Here is a 20851-nt window from a genome sequence, read left to right as displayed (position 1 = left end):
CAACGCTGTCATTCGAGCCATTCTGGTGTGTGATAGAATTAAAACCAAAGTGTAATTCAAATTCAAAAACCCTTAAAATCATTCTTTAACACAATTGCAAAAACTTTTATAGAATTAAATAGTGAGAAAATAAGTCTTAGTTAATAAAACACATATAAAGCAATAAAAACAATAATGTATTGCTGTGTAAATTTTTGCAAAAGATATTTTTATAACCATTCCCAGACCCTTTCCTTTCACATGTGAATACACTAGTACATTCTCGATTAACGCAACTAATTAAAACAAGTGTGGTTGTAATGACCGAGGTTGTTGCAATGACCGAGTAAATATTTTTTAGGCTTAATCTATTTTTTAGGCTTAATTGATATGAAACGAAACAAATGGTAGTAGTTTGTTAGATTTTAAAATTGACATATCCCGAAGTTTTTGAACAATCAACACTTTTTCAATAAGGGTTGGATTCTGGTCAGTTCATCGAATTTTCGTATTGAAAGTTGCACTTATCAAGTCAATTTTTGTAGAAGAGTTGCGATTACTGCGTCAACAATGGTAAAAATTTAGGTGTTGCGAAAATCGAGGAGTTGCGTGAATCTAGAGTTGCGTTAATCGAGAACGTACTGTATTTGCAACATAAATGTATGTAAAGTGAATTTATTCATACATATAAATAGATTATCGTAGAATAAATTAGAATTGGTTTCTGGTAGAATTAAGTCATAAAAATAATAAAATTTGTTAAAATAAAACTGTCCTTTTTTCTTGGATTTTTTCAATCCACAGCTATCAAATTGAAAATCTCACAAACAGGGGTGTATTTATTTTTGTTTGGTGATGTTAAGGCGCTGCAACCGCCGGGCGCCCTTATGTGAAATTTTTCTTTCCATTTGTTATTTTTTCTCCCGCTAGCCCAACTTTAATGTGAAAAAGAGTATATAAATTGCTTTTTAGATCAAAAAATTAAGCTTTTTTTAAGTTTTCCATCCAGAAATATGTTTGAAAATTTTCGCATAAGTACTTTTACACTTTTAAGCCCATGTAGTTAACGCTTAGATGACAATATTTTATATTTAAAAAAAAAAACCATAAATAACGTGTTTCATAAAAAATATAAATTTTTAAGTAGATAAAACGTTGCGCCTTGCGAACAACCATCTTACTGCACTCCGTCCCTGGTTCAATGTATATAGGTATCTTCTAAACGATGGCAGCTATGAAAAAGCACATCTGAATATTTTTTATGGAAAACATCATGGGCTATAAAATAAATGTAAAATATATTTCAAAAACTGCATTTTAGAAGAGTTAAGTATAAAAAACTGTTATCTTTTAATTAGAAAAAAATTTGTATTTTTAATTAAAACTCTGAGAAATAAAAACTGAATAGAAATATGTAACTATACGCCCTATCATAAAAACGATAATCGTTCAAGCAAACGAGTCCGACCTCGGTCAGAATCGGCTCCAACGTGAGTCCGACCTCGACTACGAAACGGGTCCCACGGGGCACAGTGGCCCATTTAGGCAAAAGTGCTTGCAATATTCATTTTTCGGGTGGGTCTACAATGAAAAACTTTTTAGATCAGTGCATTCACAAATGTTTGGAGCTCGAGTATTCGAAAAAAATTTTAATTTGGGTTATTGGTGTGCCTTATAGAGCAGGCCAAAGTTAATAATTTTTTATTATGAAAAAAAAAATGTGTTTTTTTATTTTTTTTTTTTTTCTTAACTTTGAGTGTTTAAACTAGGAAGAGGACTTCTAAAACGTTTTGATTTTTATTTTTTTTTTCATATGCTGTGTAATTATTTAAACCAACAATTGAAAAAAAAAAATAAAAAATTTATTTTTTAGTTGTTTAATTTAATGTTTTTTGAAACACCGTTTTTTGCACACTTTTTCGACTTCAAATTGCATAGAAAAAAGAGATTCCTACGTAATCAAACCAAGCTCAGCTGATTCAAAATCCTTATATATTTCTTAATAAAAATCCAAAAGCTCTGCTGGGGGAAGTTTAAACTTTTAATACTTTCCCATGTTTTTTTAGACCATAAGCTCATGAGGCTTGGTTCTTCTTAATCTCCGAAAATGGTTTCTGGTATTCAAGACGGACACCATTTCAGAATTGGTATGACATTGCAGTCTCTGATTACACTGGTCAACAAGGTTTTTGTTACAGACACCAAGATATACTTTTCTATAGGTTTTTTGGGTGCTGAGCTCGAACCCGAAGTCAGAACAATTCTATCACATCACGTTTTTGAGATCATCCCGTTAGAAAGTCGAAAATGCCGCTTTTTACCAGTTTTCGAGATTATTATTTATTAGCTTTTGCTTATTTGTTTTAAATGAATTTGTAACGGTTTCTAAAAGAACAAAATCTTATCTTTCTAGATCCGTTTAAATCTCTTAAATATCTCTTTTCTTCTTCGAGAAATCTCAAGTTGAAATCAACGTGATTGGTATATCTCATGTTTATTTGCTTTTAATTGCAAATCTCGAAAAGTTCTTTGCCAATCGCTTTCAAATTTTGACACAATGTTCCATTTAGAATCTCGCACGTTTTTATATTTGCGAAGGTGGTGAATCGCGGTGAGATACATCAAAGCGTGACCGTGTCAGATAGTTATACTTAATAATTACTAGTGAGAAAAATATAACTTTTTTCTTGTTTAAAACAACATAAGAGCTTACAGGAATGTAAATGAAACGTTGTGTCAAAATTTGAAAACGATTGGCAAAGAACTTTTCGAGATTTCCTATTGAAAGGAAATAAACATGAGATATACCATACACGTTGATTTCAACTTAAGATTTCTCAAAGAAGTAAAGAGATATTTAAGAGATTTAAACGGATTTAGAAAGACAAGATTTTGTTTTTTTTAGAAACCGTTACAAATTTATTTATAGCAAATAACCAAACGCTAAGAAATAACCTCGAAAACTGGTAAAAAGCGGTATTTTCGATTTTCTAACGGGATTATCTCGAAAACGTGATGTGATAGAATTTTTTTGACTTTGGATTCGAGCTCAGCACACCAAAATCCTATAGAAAAGTATACCTCGGTTTCTGTAACAAAAAAAATGTTTAATTTTGTTGACCAGTGTTATGGGATACAGCGTATTTTTTAACAACTTCTGTAACCGTTTCTATTTGTAAGTCACGATGTAGATCGCTATTTCTTATGTACCAAGGTGCATTAACTATTCCACGAAGGACTTTGTTTTGGAATTTTTGGATGATTTCGGTATTTGTTTTCTTTGTACAGCCCCATAATTGGATACCATAGGTCCAAACAGGCTTAAGTACTTGATCATACAGCACTTTTTTGTTTTGGGTTGATAAATCAGAGTTGTTACCAAGTAACCAGTACATTTTTCTATATTTCAAGTTTAGTTCTTCTCTTTTCTTTTTGATGTGCTCTTTCCACTTTAGCTTTGCATCCAAAGTCATTCCAAGGTATTTGGCCTTATTGGCGTAAGGTACAGCTTGATTATTAATGAATATTGGAATATTGTTTATCTTTTTATTTGTAAAGTTTATATGTGAAGATTTTGTTTCATTGAGTTTGATACGCCATTTTTCGGTCCAATCTCTGAAAAAAGAAATTGATTTTGACGATTGTATATCAATATACCATAGTGTTTATCACCTTATCTAAAACTTCTTACTTTAACACCAAATTCTGAAACACCCTGTAAAGTTTTTTTGAAACTCACAATTTTCATAGCCTTGGAAATTTCCTTCAATTAAAAAAAAAAAATTGTGGCGATATCTTTATTTGTTTAGAAGATATTAATTTTGCAAGCAAAAAAGTCAAAACGGGCCACTGTGCGGCGGCTCAAGTAAGTATGGAAACTATAATCACCGCGGAGCCGATTGCATACGTATTGGTAATTTCACCATGATTTCTCCTTCGAATTTGTGTTCATACACAAAAAGTTGCAAGTGTGTGAGTGCAACCTCGTTTTTCGCGTTTCGAGGTCGGGGTGTCTTTTCTGAGCTCGATTTTCTTGCTTGAAGGGAAGTTTTACTAATGTCGTTTTCCAAAATTCAAAAAGTGTCACTTCTAGCTATATAATCACTCCTAAAAGGAGTGATTTCAAATTCCAAAATTGAAATAGGAGTGAATATTTGGAGTGAATTCTTCACTCCCAAAATTTTGCAGGAGTGACGAAGTGATTACCAATACTTCTACATTTGACTTCATGGACTACTTGTCAAATTCTTAGGTGGTTGTTTTAAATTTTTTTGTGAAGAAAATTATATTTATTTATAAAAAGAATCCACACAGTATTTTAAAAAATCAATAAAAGTTAATTTAAAAGATTGTGTTATTATTTTACTTATTATTTAGTATTACAAACACATGCAAAGTAAACGTCAAATCACTCCACTTGTCAAATTCGCCGTGAACAAATTCCAAAATTGCACAAAAAAGGAGTGATTCACTTACATAATTTTGGAAAACGACACAAGGCATATCTTATGTCGTTTTCTTTCACTCTATTAAGTTTTATTTCACTCTATTAAGGAGAACATAATGAGAGTAATTTTTTTTTGTAATTGTATGTGTGACAAGGGTGACAAGGCCATGGATAATTTCCTTGAAAAAAATAGTCATAACAGACCTAGGGAAAAAATTTTATGAATTGAAAAAAAAAAAAAATTCATGGCGAAAATTTTGTTTCACAAAAGTTTAAATAGTAGGTATGGATATGAAATTGTGCTATGTGAATTTATTTTTGAATCATTTTATCGAAAATGTATATGAAGTTATATTGGAGTGTTCTTTTTGTCATCCTAAACTGTCTCGAGTAGTTCCGATTAATTTAGAGATTATTGGCTTGTCTGGTACTAAATCACTGCACTTAAATGGTAATCTATATTAAGAAAAGTGCAGTTTTTTCAAATAAATTATTTCTCGATATTGACCAATGTGGGTAATTTTTGGCATTTTGCTTTAACAATTACTAAATTTTTTGGAGTGCGAAAAGTGATTTGACGTTTGTGGATACACAATTTGTGTGGTAAATATGAGATTTTTCACGAAATTCATGATATAAGAAACTAAAAAAAATGTCAAAACAGAAATCAGCTGATGAAACTAAAGCTCTGAGGTGTTCGATATAAATGAAAACCCGAGAAACTCTGATTTTTTTGTCATGACTCAGAGTGCCCTCTGCCCTGAAGCGGGAAAACAACGAACAGACCTTATATTTTATAGAAAATCATGCATGAAATTGATTTATAATTTTCCGAGGAATTCGAATATTGCATTCAAAATAACTAAAAAACATATTTTCACCATTATAAATAGACTTTCTTGAGACCACTTTTTTGAAAAATCGTTATTTTTCTATTTTTGTTGTGCCAAATTCACACCCGTCTGCCGACAGAAGGTTAATATTTCAACGACGAAATGATAGACATTTTCAAATGCTTTTCACTCATTATTTAGAACTTTAAAAAATTGTCTCTGATTCCTTCAGCCATCGGTTATTTACAACTTGAACACATTCAGTTATATTTTAGATTTTCGTAAATTGGTTCTCAAAGTTACCAGTTATTTTACATTAGACAAAGTTGCTTAAGTTCTTAACTCTAATAAAAATAATTGCTCGTTGTTTTGAAAAAATGTAAGAGATTTAAATAATCTAGTACAAAGTAGGTACTATTATATAAATATTTTAAGCAAATAAAATTCAAAAATATGATCGGACTTATTTATTAAACAGAAACATTGCAAAAACATAAAAAAATTGAGAAATGAGATTCTTCGTAAAAATTGTGTCCCAAAAGATCAATAAAAGTAGGTTCACAGATTTATCAACAAAATGTACCACACAGCAAAGCCACAGAAAGCTTATTTAATATTTTATTCACTCCATCGAATACAGGCCCATATGCATAAAAAATAATTGTAAAAAGTAAGTAAATGTAAAATAATTTCACTTTTCATTTTCGTTCATGTTCTGAAACTTCAACATTTTGAAGTTTGAAGGGGAAGACGCACAAGATGCACATAAGAACAAGGGAGAGAGGATACCGATTTCTCCTTTGCTCTTATGTGCATCTTATGCGTCTACGTCTTCCTGTAGAACCAGACTATTTATTTTAATTTAAAAAAAAAAAAAAACACCAAAATATACAAAAAAAAAAAAAACAACTCCAGTGCAACGAAACTATGTGCAACGAAAACTTTAGAATAAATTAAAAACGACTCACGGTAGAAAATCTTCCTTCCCTATTTTTTGAGCTTTATTTCTCCCTTGCTCTTATGTGCGTCTCGCGCTTTGCGTCTTCGTGTAGAAGCGTGTGTGAATTGCGTTAAGCCTAGTATACAGTTCTTCTAGCAAAAAAAAAAACAATGCATTTCATATGGGAGAAATTTTTTTAGATTTTTTCCGAAAAAAAAATATTTTTGAACTTAGGCCGTTTGCGAATTGCGTTAAAATGTTGGTTAAAATATGACGTTTGGTTAAAATTTGACACTAGCATGGTGAATAAAATGGGTTAAAATTTACCCAGCTGCGGAGCAGGGTAAAATTTGACACTAGTGGTTAAAATTTGACGTTTCTCAAGATAGAAAGATCAAGATAGATTTGAAATTATTTTTGTTATAATGCGTTGATATTTTAAGAAATGTTAAAAGTATTAATACAAAGTACTTCCTCAAATTAATATTCATCTTGAAAAATTGAAAATCTACTAATTGCTTGTTTGTTTTTTATTTTTTATATTTCCATTTTGTTGGCAGCTGGTGAACTACGAATTAGTGTTAGAAGACTGAATTAATAAATTTCTTTTTGATCATAATGAAATGGGAATTTATCGATAAAATAAAAAAAAGTAAGTGAAATTGAGAATTTCTTACATTTTCATACTAGAATATTTAACTTGATATATTTTCAACTGGGTTTTGTTAAAACAAAATAGTTAATTGAATATAAGAAAAACCATTTTTGAGGGTAATTTTGTTTTATCTTGAGGGAATTTTATTCAAAGTAGTACCAAGAAAAAAGTCCCATTTAATACATTTTAACCCAATTCGCACAGCAAAAAAATAAATTTGATCCCTTTTTTAACCAAACGTCAAATTTTAATCGTGGTAGAAATTTTAACCAACATTTTAACGCAATTCGCACACGGCGTTACTATAGCTGTAAACCAAAATCGAAAAAAAAATTATATTCACCACGATTTTTTTTTCTCGCAAAACAATGTGCAGCCCATTGTTTTTGCGGAAAAAAACATACAACTGTCACTGTCATCTCTCATCTGTTGACCACAGATATTTTTTTCAAGAAATTTTTTTTTCTTCACCACTTATTTTTTTTATCAAAAAAAACTGTATAATAGGCTTTAAATAGCTAACACTGTATAAAATTTTTGACACTATTGAGGTGAATAAAAAATGTTCAGCTGTTAAAAATTTACTGGGCCCTGGGACCTAGTTAAATTCGGGTTAAATTTTTTTTGCAAATGGTTTTTTTTTTTATTAAAATCGGAGTATCATGGCAGAAGAAAGGCAGAAAAAATTTTAATCAATAACACTGGTCTACAAAATTTTATTTTTTTTTGGTGCCGAGTCTATTATATACGTTTCTATAGGTGCTGAACTCGAATCTGAAGTCAGAAATATCCTATCAGCTTCCGTTTTTGAAATATTACCGTTAGAAAGTTCGAAAAAATAGTTTTTTAACTTATTTTGGAGTTAACAAGATTTTCCCCACATGAAACAAAATATAATTTTCTGAAGGTTTTCGGTGTGTTGAACTCGAATTTGAAGTCAAAAATATCCTATCAGCTAATGTTTTGGAAATATTACCGTTAGAAAATGCAAAAAAACGTTTTTTTACCACTTTTGATGTTATGCCTTAATTTGACAAAAATGTGATCAATAAGACCCATTTCACACATAACCGAGACCGGCTATCCGGCCCGGATACACGGTTTTGTCAAAAAATGAGTATCCTTTCACACACACCCGGCAGCCGGTCGGTTGCAGCTGCAGAAGAAACAAGAACATTTCTTGTAGATTTCACTTCGAGTTGATGTTGATATACCTAAACAGAAAAAAAAACAACCCCTTCGTTACCTCACAATATAAAAACACAAAACAACTCTATCTTACCTCACAATACGAACTGACATCAAAATATAAAAAAACAAAACAACCCCTTTCTTGACTACAGCACATAATAAGGAAACCAGAACGGCAGCTAAGTTGAAGCAAAGGCAAGAGAAATATATATTTCTTCTGTCTCTGGTTGTAGTAAGCGCATTTGGTTTAATTTCGGCAGCCGAACCGTGTACACGGTTTCGGTTTCGGTTTCTACGTGTGAAGGCGCCCATAAGATTCTGTATCCTAGCAACCGTGTATCCGGGCCGTTTATCCGGTTCTCGGCGATGTGTGAAATGGGCCTAACACAGGTCTACAAGGTTTTTGGTGCCGAGACTATGATATACTTTTCTATAGGTTTTCGGTGTGCTAAATTCGAATCTGAAGTCCTAAATATACTATCAGCTCCCGTTTTTGAAATATTACCGTTAGAATATTTAAAAAAAAAACAACTTTTGAGGTTATGATTTTACGTGAAGACATTTTTTTTTAATATAAATTAATACGGTTTCTATAAGAACTATATTCCTTCTTTCAAGATTTTTTTCAATTTTTTCGATATCTTTTTTTCTGTTCGAGATATCGTCAGTTTTTTGGCTTATTGTAATGTATCAAACAGATATCACGTTTTCATCTCCTTCTTGATAAAAACACACTTAGCTCATTTTAAGATATCTCCATGATATTTTTTGACATTTCAACTGTCATTAGTAGAAGGTTGAAAAAAGTATAGCTTCTTTGAAAAGTAAAAATTAAATTATTAATTTATTTTTTTAAATTGTTTTTTATTTGATAATTAAACATAGTTCAATAGAACACACACAAATTTGAAAAATTGTCAGTTCCTGAGCTTTAAAATATGCTTAACGACATCTTGTCTGACAAACTTAAGGATCTAAGGACTAAAACCGACCTCAGTGCACTTTCGGCTGAAATAACATCATTAAAAACAACAAATGTACGCCTCAACGAAAAATTGGCAAAAATGACTCAGAGATGTGAGCTTATAGAGTCCCAAATGGAATTGTTGTCACGAAAATCAAACGAAAATATCGTAGTTATATTCCTTTCCAGAACACAGATGCAGTCACCTTGCAAAGGTCTTCTCAATTTAAAAGATAATGAAGATATTCTGGTAAATACGACTCGTGAAATACTCAACACAAAATCGAAAAGAGGAACAGTTTTGTTGGAACTTGATTCATCTGAATCTGTTCAACAAATTATTACGGCCTCAAGGAGTTTAAAAGGAACCGGGATAAGTGTACATCGAAAACAATCAAGGAACCGGGATAAGTGTACATCGAGAACCATCACTTCTGCAAAGGAAAAAAGGCAATCTCTTTTCGAAGCAAAAAACAAACATTGAATAGTTACAAACAGGGGCGGACTGGGAGTCAAAGGGCCTTCCGGGACTTTTAGGAAAAGGGCCACAAAATACTTACATAATTATTTGCTTACTCGAAATATTTTAAAATAAAAGTTGATATGCAGGAATTGTTGTTTTATATACAGTGGTCGAAAAATAATTAGAAACAATTTTTTTTTTTTCAAAATGTATGTATGTTCTTAATATAAATAAAAAACATTAGAAATATTTTTTAACAGAGACATTTGAAGACCTTGATGTTTTATTAACGATCTCGTCTTTATTGCACCTTCTTTTTCTAAAATATAAGGGGTTGGTCTGTCAGGAATATTTGTTAAGGACGTTTTATCTATTTTTTCGGAACATGTGGCATTTTACAAGGACTGCAACCACATTAACCGACTCATAGAAGTTAGTCGGTGATAATCCTTTTTATTAATTGTATCTACTTTTAATTAATTGACCAAGTTTGGAAAATGTAAATGCTAAAAATCATTTATTTTTTCAAATAAAAGCATTTATTTTTAAAAGTTTTCGTGAATTTATCTAGTGCTTTTGTTTGTCATGTTAAAGCTTCACAAGAAAAAGTTTTTTTGAATAATGAACCCTTTAAAATTTCAAAACTTTTAATTACATGTTACAAAAAAAAAAAAATAATATTTTTAACAGTTACTAACAGTACCTTTTACTGAACCGGTAAATTAGGTACTTCGACAAATTAATTAAATTTTATATCATTTTTTAAATTGATATTAAAATTCTTATAAAATTAAATTAAAAATATTTTTGTGAGTTATCAGGTACATAAAAAGCTTTGATATTCTAAGCAATTTTATCTATGCATTCTATTACGATTTTATAATGTTTTTTGTCCCGGGTTTTGCTCCCAGAAATATGGTCACCGTAATTATACCACAACTCGTGTTTGCTAAAAATTTGTTAAATATTTTGTATACACAGCGTGTCCCAAAAGTAATGGATCAAACGAAATATGCTGATAGGCTAGGGTTGCCAGATATATTTTGACGAAACTAGTAATCGAGATGTAAAATCCCGGACTTTCCCGGACAAATAAGGACACAAAAAAGAGTACAAAACTAGGACAAAAAGAATGCATAGTTTTATAAAAACAAAAAAAGCGGAACAATCTTTTAAAAAATTTAACTAAAAATCGCATTTTTAACCCTTGTTCCCGTAGCATTTTTTTCTTATTTTTTTCACAAAAAAAATAAAAGTACAAATTTTAGCTAATACCTATTACAAAAGTTGGAATGTAGTTACAGTAAAAAAAATTTAAAATTCCATTAAAATCCAATTGCTTAAAATTTTAAACGATTTAGAGCCAATTTTTCAATCTTCTAATAAAAGGTCAGTTAACTGTTCGACGAATAAAATTATTAGGCTCATAAACAATCAGATAAAAACATTGAATTTTTCAATCAAGAATAATTTATTTTACAGAATAACAAAAAAAAAATTGTCAAATTCAAAAATATTTAAAATTAAACGTCATTTTTATTCACGATTGTTTTTGTTTTCTTGTGTTCCACTGTATTTTTTTCAAAATTCTTTCAAAACAGCTTTGACAAAATATTTTTGTTGAGTTTATTCCTTAGAATAATTTTTATTCGTCTCTGAAAGAAGCAGATAGTTTTATTCTAAGGAATAAGCTATATCTGCTTGTTGAAAAATTGATTTTTTCTCTATGCTTAGGAATAACTACTAAATGACTGTTTAACTGACTATTGAAAAATTGGCCCTTAGTTAAATGCTAATAGAGTTTTTAGTAAGTTACTATTTAAGTTAAGAAATGGTCTTTTTGATTTAGCAACTTACTTAAGCAGCCTTATATTTTTCTTAATCGTTTAAAATTTTGCACCTTGAGTCTTACAATAAGGTACCTACTGTAATAAATAATAAAATTTAAATAAATTATTAAAATAAATTTTTGTTGGTCAGAGAATTCACTAACCAGTACCTCATACGCACATTTTTGAGTTTTGATTATATTGGAACAGAACACAAAAAAGAATTGAGCAGATAATAGACCAAAATAAAAACGCCTCGCTTTTAATGAACTCGATTAGTTTTTTGAATAAAGAATGAATTAAGCGTAGCATACAAAAAGTGAGATTCTTAAAGGCGTCAAAATAGTACAATCCCGGACAATTGATAGAAACTATCCCGGACGTCCCCCACACAGCCAAAAAAGAGTACATGTCCGGGAAAACCCGGACGCATGGCAACCCTATGATAGGCTAACTTTAGGACTCTCAGAATTTGGTAACTTGTTCATCTCAAATTCTTACGGTTTTCGATTTAATGCAGTTTTTGCGAAATTTCGAAAAGTCCCGACTTTGCAACTGTATTTTGCTCCCTCCGCTCATAATAGATTTTTGTTTTTTAAAATTCTTTCACTAAAACATTTCTTAATAATAAGAAATAATTAATAAATCAAAATATTTTTTGCTGCAATAATACAGTAAAATAAGGAGAAAAAAGGGGTAAATCTCGGAATGAATGTTAGTTGAAATTTTTTTTGCTCAATATCTTCCTTTTGCCATTCTATAACATATCTCAAAAGTCTAGAAAAATCTCATGTCCGCTTGTCGCGATTTCAAGGTCAAATCGCGAAATGGAGATTTTCAAAATTAGCAAAAATAGGCTATGGTAGTATATACACATATGATACATGATTTCAAGGTATTTTTTAATACTGATTCCAAAAAATCTCATGTCCGCAAGTCCTAATTTTCTTGGTTTGAAAATAAGGTGCAGATTTTAAAAAATTGGAAAACTACACTTCATATATTTGTGTAAGATCAACATGAATAAGGTGCATTACTTTTCAGGGATGGTCAGGTTGACTTGTTTGTGAGTTTTGTTGGAATTAGTGTTAAAAAATACCTTTAAATCATGTCGCTTATGTTGGTATACATATAAAAATTTAAACTTTTCTTATTAATTTTTTAAAATCTGCACCTTATTTTCAAACCAAGAAAATTAGGACTTGCGGACATGAGATTTTTTTAGATTTTTGAGGGTAGTTAGAGAATATCCAAACAAAGATTAAAATGAAAAAAATTAGCCTATTTGCACTTATTCTAAGATGAACAAGAATCTTCTTTAGTGCATATCCTAAAATTTGCCCCTCCATCAAAAAATACCATTATTTCGTAGGTATATATATTTTTTGTAAGGGATTGTTTTGATTTTTAATAATGATGGATTCTAAAATCTTCATGCAAAATTTGGTTCATCTACCATAACTTTTAAGGGTTTTTCGGCAGTAAGTTTGCAACTGTTATAATAATATGAGTTGACAGATGAAAAACAGGTATAACTTTTTCCAGAGACGTCAGATTGTCTTAATTTTAGATTTTTTGGAATCAGCATTAAAAAATACCTTGAAATCTTGTATCATATGTGTATATACTACCATAGCCTATTTTTGCTAATTTTGAAAATCTCCATTTCGCGATATGTCCTTGAAATCGCGACAAGCGGACATGAGATTTTTCTAGACTTTTGAGATACGTTATAGAATGGCAAAAGGAAGATATTGAGCAAAAAAAAATTCTACTAACATTCATTCCGAGGTTAAACCCTTATTTAACTGGATTACAAATCAATTAAGAGTTCAATATTTTTTAAAAACTCAATTTGTTACTTTTATTTCATATTTTGTCACCTAAATCTCTAATTAAGGGAGATTAGGTACTGTTGAAGCAAAGGACGGTTGAAACAATACAAGTAGCTCGAGAATCGTTAGTGATACAGTATGACTTATAGGGAATCGAATGTATTTGAAATTTCAATTGTTTGCCAAAAGAGCTTTTTTTTTGGAAAATGACAGGAACTATGTGATCGAAGAGCTACCTTACGGAAAGGATATAAAATATTGTTTCAGTGTATTTGTTTTTAAAACATTGTGAAAATCGAAAGCTTGGTCTTGTTCAAGCTTTTTGAACCGAATACTTTTTTAAAATGAAAGAGAGATATACAAACAAGCTACTAGGGGGAAGAAGAAAAAACATCGTGTTTACTTTTTTGTACTTTTTTGACTTTGTGTTTTGATGTAGTTCAGGCTTAACACAACAAATAAAGTATCTTGGCACCACTGTTTTTATCGAGAGAAAGTAAAATCTGGATAATTATCTGGATTTTTCAAAAATCTATACAGATAAAGTTTTTGTTGTTTTTTGTTTTTTGCCTCGAAAGATTCATATAGGGCCCCCAAACAGAATTCGGTAGGCCTCCAAAGATCCATAGGAGGCCTTCATTGACTTAAAGGCCATAAAGATAATTCTGTGGGCCTCGAAAGATCCATATGGGGCCCCCTGAAAATCCATAGGGGGCCCACAAACAGAATTCGGTAGGCCCCTAAAGATCCATAGGAGGCCTTCATTGACTTAAACGCCATAAACATGATTCTGTGGGCTTCGAAAGATCCATATGGGGCCCCCTGAAAATCCATAGGGGGCCCACAAACAGAATTCGGTAGGAACCTAAAGATCCATAGGAGGCCTTCATTGACTTAAACGCCATAAACATGATTCTGTGGGCTTCGAAAGATCCATATGGGGCCCCCTGAAAATCCATAGGGGGCCCACAAACAGAATTCGGTAGGCCCCTAAAGATCCATAGGAGGCCTTCATTGACTTAAACGCCATAAACATGATTCTGTGGGCCTCGAAAGATCCATATGGGGCCCCCTGAAAATCCATAGGGGGCCCACAAACAGAATTCGGTAGGCCCCTAAAGATCCATAGGAGGCCTTCATTGAATTAAACGCCATAAACATGATTCTGTGGGCCTCGAAAGATCCATATGGGGCCCCCTGAAAATCCATAGGGGGGCCACAAACAGAATTCGGTAGGCCTCTAAAGATCCATAGGAGGCCTTCATTGACTTAATGGCCACAAAGATAATTCTGTGGGCCTCGAAAGATCCATATGGGGCCCCCTGAAAATCCATAGGGGACCCACAAACAGAATTCGGTAGGCCCTTAAAGATCCATAGGAGGCCTTCATTGACTTAAACGCCATAAACATTATTCTGTGGGCTTCGAAAGATCCATATGGGGCCCCCTGAAAATCCATAGGGGGCCCACAAACAGAATTCGGTAGGCCCCTAAAGATCCATAGGAGGCCTTCATTGACTTAAACGCCATAAACATGATTCTGTGGGCTTCGAAAGATCCATATGGGGCCCCCTGGAAATCCATAGGGGGCCCACAAACAGAATTCGGTAGACCCCTTAAGGTCCATAGGAGGCCTTCATTGACTTAAACGCCATAAACATGATTCTGTGGGCTTCGAAAGATCCATATGGGGCCCACTGAAAATCCATAGGGGGCCCACAAACAGAATTCGGTAGGCCCCTAAAGATCCATAGGAGGCCTTCATTGACTTAAACGCCATAAACATGATTCTGTGCTCTGTGGGCCTCGAAAGATCCATATGGGGCCCCCTGAAAATCCATAGGGGGCCCACAAACAGAATTCGGTAGGCCCCTAAAGATCCATAGGAGGCCTTCATTGACTTAAACGCCATAAACATGATTCAGTGGGCCTCGAAATATCCATATGGGGCCCTTTGAAAATCCATAGGGGTGCCACAAACAGAATTCGGTAGGCCCATTAAGATCCATAGGAGGCCTACGTTGACTTAAATGCAGCAAACATAATTCTGTGGGCCTCGAAACATACATAGGGGGCTCACAAACATAATTCTATAGGTCTCGAAAGATCCATAAGGGGCACAATAGATTTATACTGACTAAAAAGGCCAGAAACCGACTTGAAGCATGACGTGAGTGAATTTAAAAATTGAATTTCAAGTGCTTTTAAGAAATGTTTTCTTGTCCGAGGGCCTACCGGGAAAAATCCAGAATGCCCGGTGGGCCAGTCCGCCCCTGGTTACAAATAGAACGTGTCACTTAAAAAATCGCCGCTATGATCGGGGTACGGCGCACACTGGAAAAAAAGGACTTTTTAGGTGGACATTACTCATAAACTGCATTAAAATTGTAAATTATCTTCTTCAAGTGCTATTTTCTGCAAATTATCAGCTAGTTTCTACATTTCGGTTTTACTCGAAACAAAATTGAAACAGGTGTTTGAAAATTATCTTATTGATTTTATTTATTTTCGAAGTTTAAAAAAAATTATTGCTTTCAGTAAACTCATTCATCAGCTTTGATTTCAGCCGAAGTGATTTCGAATAGTTTTCGAACAAAAATTAACAAAATTGATCGAAAAATCAATTTCAATCGGATTTCAGTTTCCACTTAATTTTAATTGATTTCTGACACTATTATGCACACAATCCAACTCCAATTGGATTTCAATTTTTATCATTATTCATAAAATGTTATTCATGAATATGCTTAAAATCGATGTCAAAGATAAAAAAGTGAGAATCGATAATTTTTTACCGACTTCCAAAAAGGATTCAATTCGTCTTTTTTTTTTTTTTGTTACCGCATAACTTTGCAGAGTGGCTGCAATGTAGTCCCATTTCAATTTTGTTCAGTTTAAGCCATAGGAACTATTAGAAAAATCATAAAACCCCGTTTTGGTTCATGGAAGTCGGTTTTGTTTTTTTGATAAAAATGATTATATTATTGAAGTACTTAAAGACTAAATGTTTTCTAACCATAACCACATTTAAAGATTGATACTTCATTGAAAAGGTATATACCTTTATTAAATAGAAAAAAAACCTAAAATTGGTTCAAAATTGACGAATCTATATTTTTTTCAATGTCTAAGTCAAGTCAAAATCGTTATTTTTGAACACATTTTGAATGCTTGAAAACAGTAGTGATTTCAGAAAAATTAAGTTATATACACTGAGGGAAAAAAAAAAACTTAAAATCAATGAAAACCACGTTTATTCAACTATTTTTCGGAATGATTTCGCGTTTAAGACAAATATTTTAAAATCAAAGTAGAACATCGTTAGTTTAAAGTAGTTTGCTGTTATAAGACATCCTTTAATCAAAGTTGTTTCAATTTTGAAAAAAAAACTTCTATTTAAATAAAAAAAGAAAAAATTGGCAGCCACTGGGATAACTGGGCGAATGATTTACCAACGTGCTATCTCACTGTTGGAAATAAGGGTGATAAAATGCAACTAAAGCTAAAGTCCGACAAAAATAAAAAAAAATAACGTTGTTTCAATTCTAATTTAAAGATATTTCATATTAGTTTTTTGAACATTTAATCAAAGTTGACCATACCTATCAGAGAACCAAACGAGTCGAGTATTGTTTACGAACATCGAGTACTTACTCGAAAAAAACGATCTCGAACAAAAAGAATCAACACAACTCAAATATGTTCGAGCTTTCCTATTTACGAGTTCGAGCTTTCCTATGACTCGTAAGTAACAATACATTTCAAACGAGTTCAAACGATCATTTTTCTGTTCGAGTAAAATCGAGTAACATGATCGTGAATTTACTCGAACTGGAATGGAAATGTTCATGTTCGAGGGTGGTTTTTCTTTTAGCATAAATAAAAAGAGAATCTGTTGGTACACAAAAGCAAGTCACATTTGTTTTATTAAAATTAATTAATTTGAAAAGATATAGGCCAGGGAAATTAGTAAATCGAATCGCATTTTTCGCGGGAATGTGTTCGGGGGGTTGTCCTTATCATAAAAGTCAATTTGTTGGGATGATTGGAGGTTGGAAGCAGCCGCCATCTTGGAAAAGAGATTGGTATCGTTTTTATTGAATAGCTCCATAGCATGGGTACAAAACTACGTACTTATATTTTGGTTATACCTCTACTCCCAAAATTTGCTAGGCCTAATAGCAAAAAACTTGCTTTTTTCTCACTTTTGACTAGTACATAGAGAATTTCGAAGTTAGATTACTTCTACAATATGATGGTTACAATAACGATTATGGGCTCATTTTATAAATAATTATAAGTACTATAATTCATTACCTAGACCAATCAAAAGTTCGTCAGATATATGAAAAAATGTCATTTTGCCCAAACCTTGCGACACAAACCCACACTTAAACCAACTATAAAATTTTATTTAATCAACTCACGGAATTGTTTTGTATATCATTTTTTAGTTTATTTTATTTTTAATAAGTCTTACCTTTGCCATTTTTTTTTGTTAAAATGAATAACAATGGAGCTATTCAATAAAAACGATACCAATCTCTTTTCCAAGATGGCGGCTGCTCCCAACATCCAATCATCCCAACAAATTGACTTTCATGATAAGGACAACCCCCCGAACACATTCCATGAAAGAAATTTTTTCCCGCGAAAAATGCGATTTCATGCCAATATTTTGACTAATTTCCCTGAGCTAATAATGAAATGAAGAAAAACATATTAGAATAAAAATAAATAAAATACAGAAAAAAAAGAAAAATTTAATAAAACTTGATATTTTGATATTTTTTGATATTTTATTAATCGATTTAACTAACATTTACAAAGATTACAATAGAATAGTATCTTAAATAACGTAAATGTGAACTTACAAGTAGTTACAGTTAAATTTAATTGATTTAAATAAATAAACAATTTGGTTGATTTAATTTACAATAAAACTAAAAATTTAAATTTATTTATTTTTTTTTTTAATTTTAATTTAATTAATGTTTTAAGTAGCCCTAACGCCTATTATTATTGCCAGCCAAGTAATTGAAAAGAGCCAAATCAAAACCACCACCAAAACAAAGCCTTCTCACCCCAAGAAGAAGAGAGAACATGGAGATCCCATTTTAAGTTATTACTTAACCAAATACCAAGGTTCTTAGCCTTATCAACAAAATCTATTTTTGAGTTTCCAAGATAAACTTGTGAAAAACCACTTGGGTCTAAGCCATTTTTAGATATGAGCATGCACTTTGACTTTTTTGGGTTCAAAGAGAGATCGTTACTTTTTGACCACTGAAGAAGACTTTCAAGGTCGTTATTAAAGCAGAAAAATTTGAACTTTTCTGTGCTGAACAAATTCATGAAACATAAAATGACAGATTGTAGAAGAAGTGTACTTTTTGGATCTATTCTGTGTGAATGAGATTCATTTAAAAAAGAAATGTCATTATCTAGCAGACAGCGGCATATGTCATGTCCATAAATTCTTTATAAAGCTTTTGTGTAACTTTTTTTTGAAATAAAGAAATATAATAATAATATAGTCCATGATATGAGTTAAAAAAATATATGTTAGAAAACTCATATTTTAGAAGCTTGGTACAAAAATTCGCAATTTTTGAATTTTGACCAAATTTAAAAAAAAAATTTCTTTGAAGGACTACTTTAAGAAAAAAAAACAAAAAACGTAGTTATATAGCGGAGCACATTATCTACCAGTTTTACGAGACAACTTTTCGATAGAACTAATCGTTTAAGAGTAATAGGCAAAAAAAAAAAACAATATTTTCGACATTTGACATATTTTAAAATCACATCTTCTAAACGATATCTCGTAGAAAAAAAGTGTCATAACATTTTTTTTAGGGAATTACAAAACCTATAAGTTTTTTTTATGTACTTTTTTTATAGCTTCTCACATTTCAGTTATTTATGATAAACCTACATTTTCGACATTAAAACTTGAATAAATTTTTAGGCACACATTTTACTTTAATCGACGCTATAATGCTAGGTGCGACTTTCCATTAAGGGCGCACACCTAGAGTTCTGATTTTTTTTACATTTAGCTTAGGTTTTGGGTTTGGTGTGATGTGAAAAGCCTTTATCGTGTGAAACCGAACCGAATAAGGTTAAAAATATTTCTATTTTGGTCAGTACCTAAACAAACCTTAGATGTTTAGGAAGAATGAGGTTTACCCCCTGAATACAACAGTTTAGCTGTAGTTGTAACTTGTAGCGCAATTTGAAGAATTCTCAACTTTTACCTCAGCTGTAGCATGCAGCCTACTTTTGTAGCGTTTTCCCTTAAATTTTCACATTACTTCAAACTACAGCTACATTTGCACTATTATAATCGTCAATAAAACATAAAATACTATGTAATTTATGAAGATACCGCCCTTACGGTTTAATTGGTTTCATTTTATTTAATCGCATGGATTTATGTTAACAAACTACATTACAACTTTTATTTCTTTAACTTCCTGTGCAAAATTTCAAGGTGCGCCATTTTCTTTACAACTCATGTTTAAATAATAGAAGACATAGTAAAAATAAACAAAAATGCACTTGAAAATAACAAAACTGCATTAAATTAGTATAAATTTACCTGGATAATTTTAAAAACTACATATATGTAAGTAATATTCGTAAATTTCAATGTCTGTTTTTGCTTTTGCTTGAATGACTCACATTAATCAAAAATCTCGCAGCTGCACCAGAGATAACAGCAGGAGATCGGAAACCATCAACAAACTTTACCAAGACTGCGAACTGCCCTTCAAGCACCCTTCAAGCAAGAAACGGAAAAAATATGCAATCGGCTAGGCGGTGATTATAATATCCATACAAATTTGAGCCGCCGTGGGACCCGTTTCGTAGTCGTGGTCGAACTCGTTTTCTTGAAGGCAAACAAGTCCGACCTCGGTCCGAATCCGCTCCGTCACAGGCGGAGCTGAGTCCGACTTCGGCTCAGAAATGGGTCCGAAGGCTGCTCAAATTAGTATGGAAATTATAATCACCGCGAAGCCAATTGTATATGTATTGGTGTGGTGAAAATCTCCACTCCAAGAAAATGGAGCCGAAGTCGTACCCGAGTCGGAGCCGCGAAAACCTACCAGAAAAAGGAACAAAAAAAATAAAGAAATGACGCATTTGCGACCAAAAAAAGAACAATATATATTTTTTTTTCGTTGAATTTTTTTTATTTTGATAAACAAACTTTTATTTTAATCAGAATAAATACAATAGCTGCGTTCCTTTGGAAATATTTATCTACTTTTTAGTACTTAAACCTACTTTGATCTACAATAAGTCTTAATTCATTTGTTGTTCCTGCTGGTTGTTGGTGTTGTGCAGAATTCTTTCATTTCGCTAATGATGTCGTCTCACGCCAAAATATTTTTTTTTTTTTCATTTTTCGAACCTCCACTTCCCGGTTGCACATTGAAAATCGCGACTTGCAAACACAACATTTTTCATATTTCATTTTTCATAGTAGATTTTACATATTTTTGTATTATTATCTAATATATTTTAAAAACAATTAACTATACAAGACACGACACGAGACACTTCACAAATGGTATAACAAAATGACGCTGTTTTTTTTTTTGCCCTTGTCTCTCCTACGTTCTTTTTTCCTTTTCACTCTTTTTCACCACGCTTCTCCTTCGACTTTGTGTTCATACACAAAAAGTTGCAAGTGTGTGAGTGCAACC

General features: G+C 31.9%; 1 protein-coding gene across 4 annotated transcripts in view; it reads right to left on the bottom strand.

Moving 5' to 3' along the window:
• LOC129907538 (SHC-transforming protein 4) overlaps positions 1-19927 on the bottom strand; it is a 102344-nt gene extending 82417 nt beyond the window's left edge. For 2 of the 4 annotated variants that reach the window (XM_055983821.1, XM_055983824.1), the window contains exon 1: positions 19741-19874. The gene's annotated coding sequence lies outside the window, so the exon portion shown is untranslated. Of the gene's footprint in view, positions 1-1160; positions 1258-19740 lie in introns of all 4 variants that reach the window. The other 2 variants (XM_055983822.1, XM_055983823.1) reach the window with 2 other exon arrangements.
• Between the last annotated feature and the right edge of the window lie 924 nt (positions 19928-20851).

The sequence above is a fragment of the Episyrphus balteatus genome, chromosome 1 (assembly GCF_945859705.1).
Source record: "Episyrphus balteatus chromosome 1, idEpiBalt1.1, whole genome shotgun sequence".
Lineage (NCBI taxonomy): Eukaryota > Metazoa > Arthropoda > Insecta > Diptera > Syrphidae > Episyrphus > Episyrphus balteatus.
The sequence above is the reverse complement of the archived record's forward strand: the minus strand, read 5'-3'. Positions and strand labels throughout refer to the sequence as shown.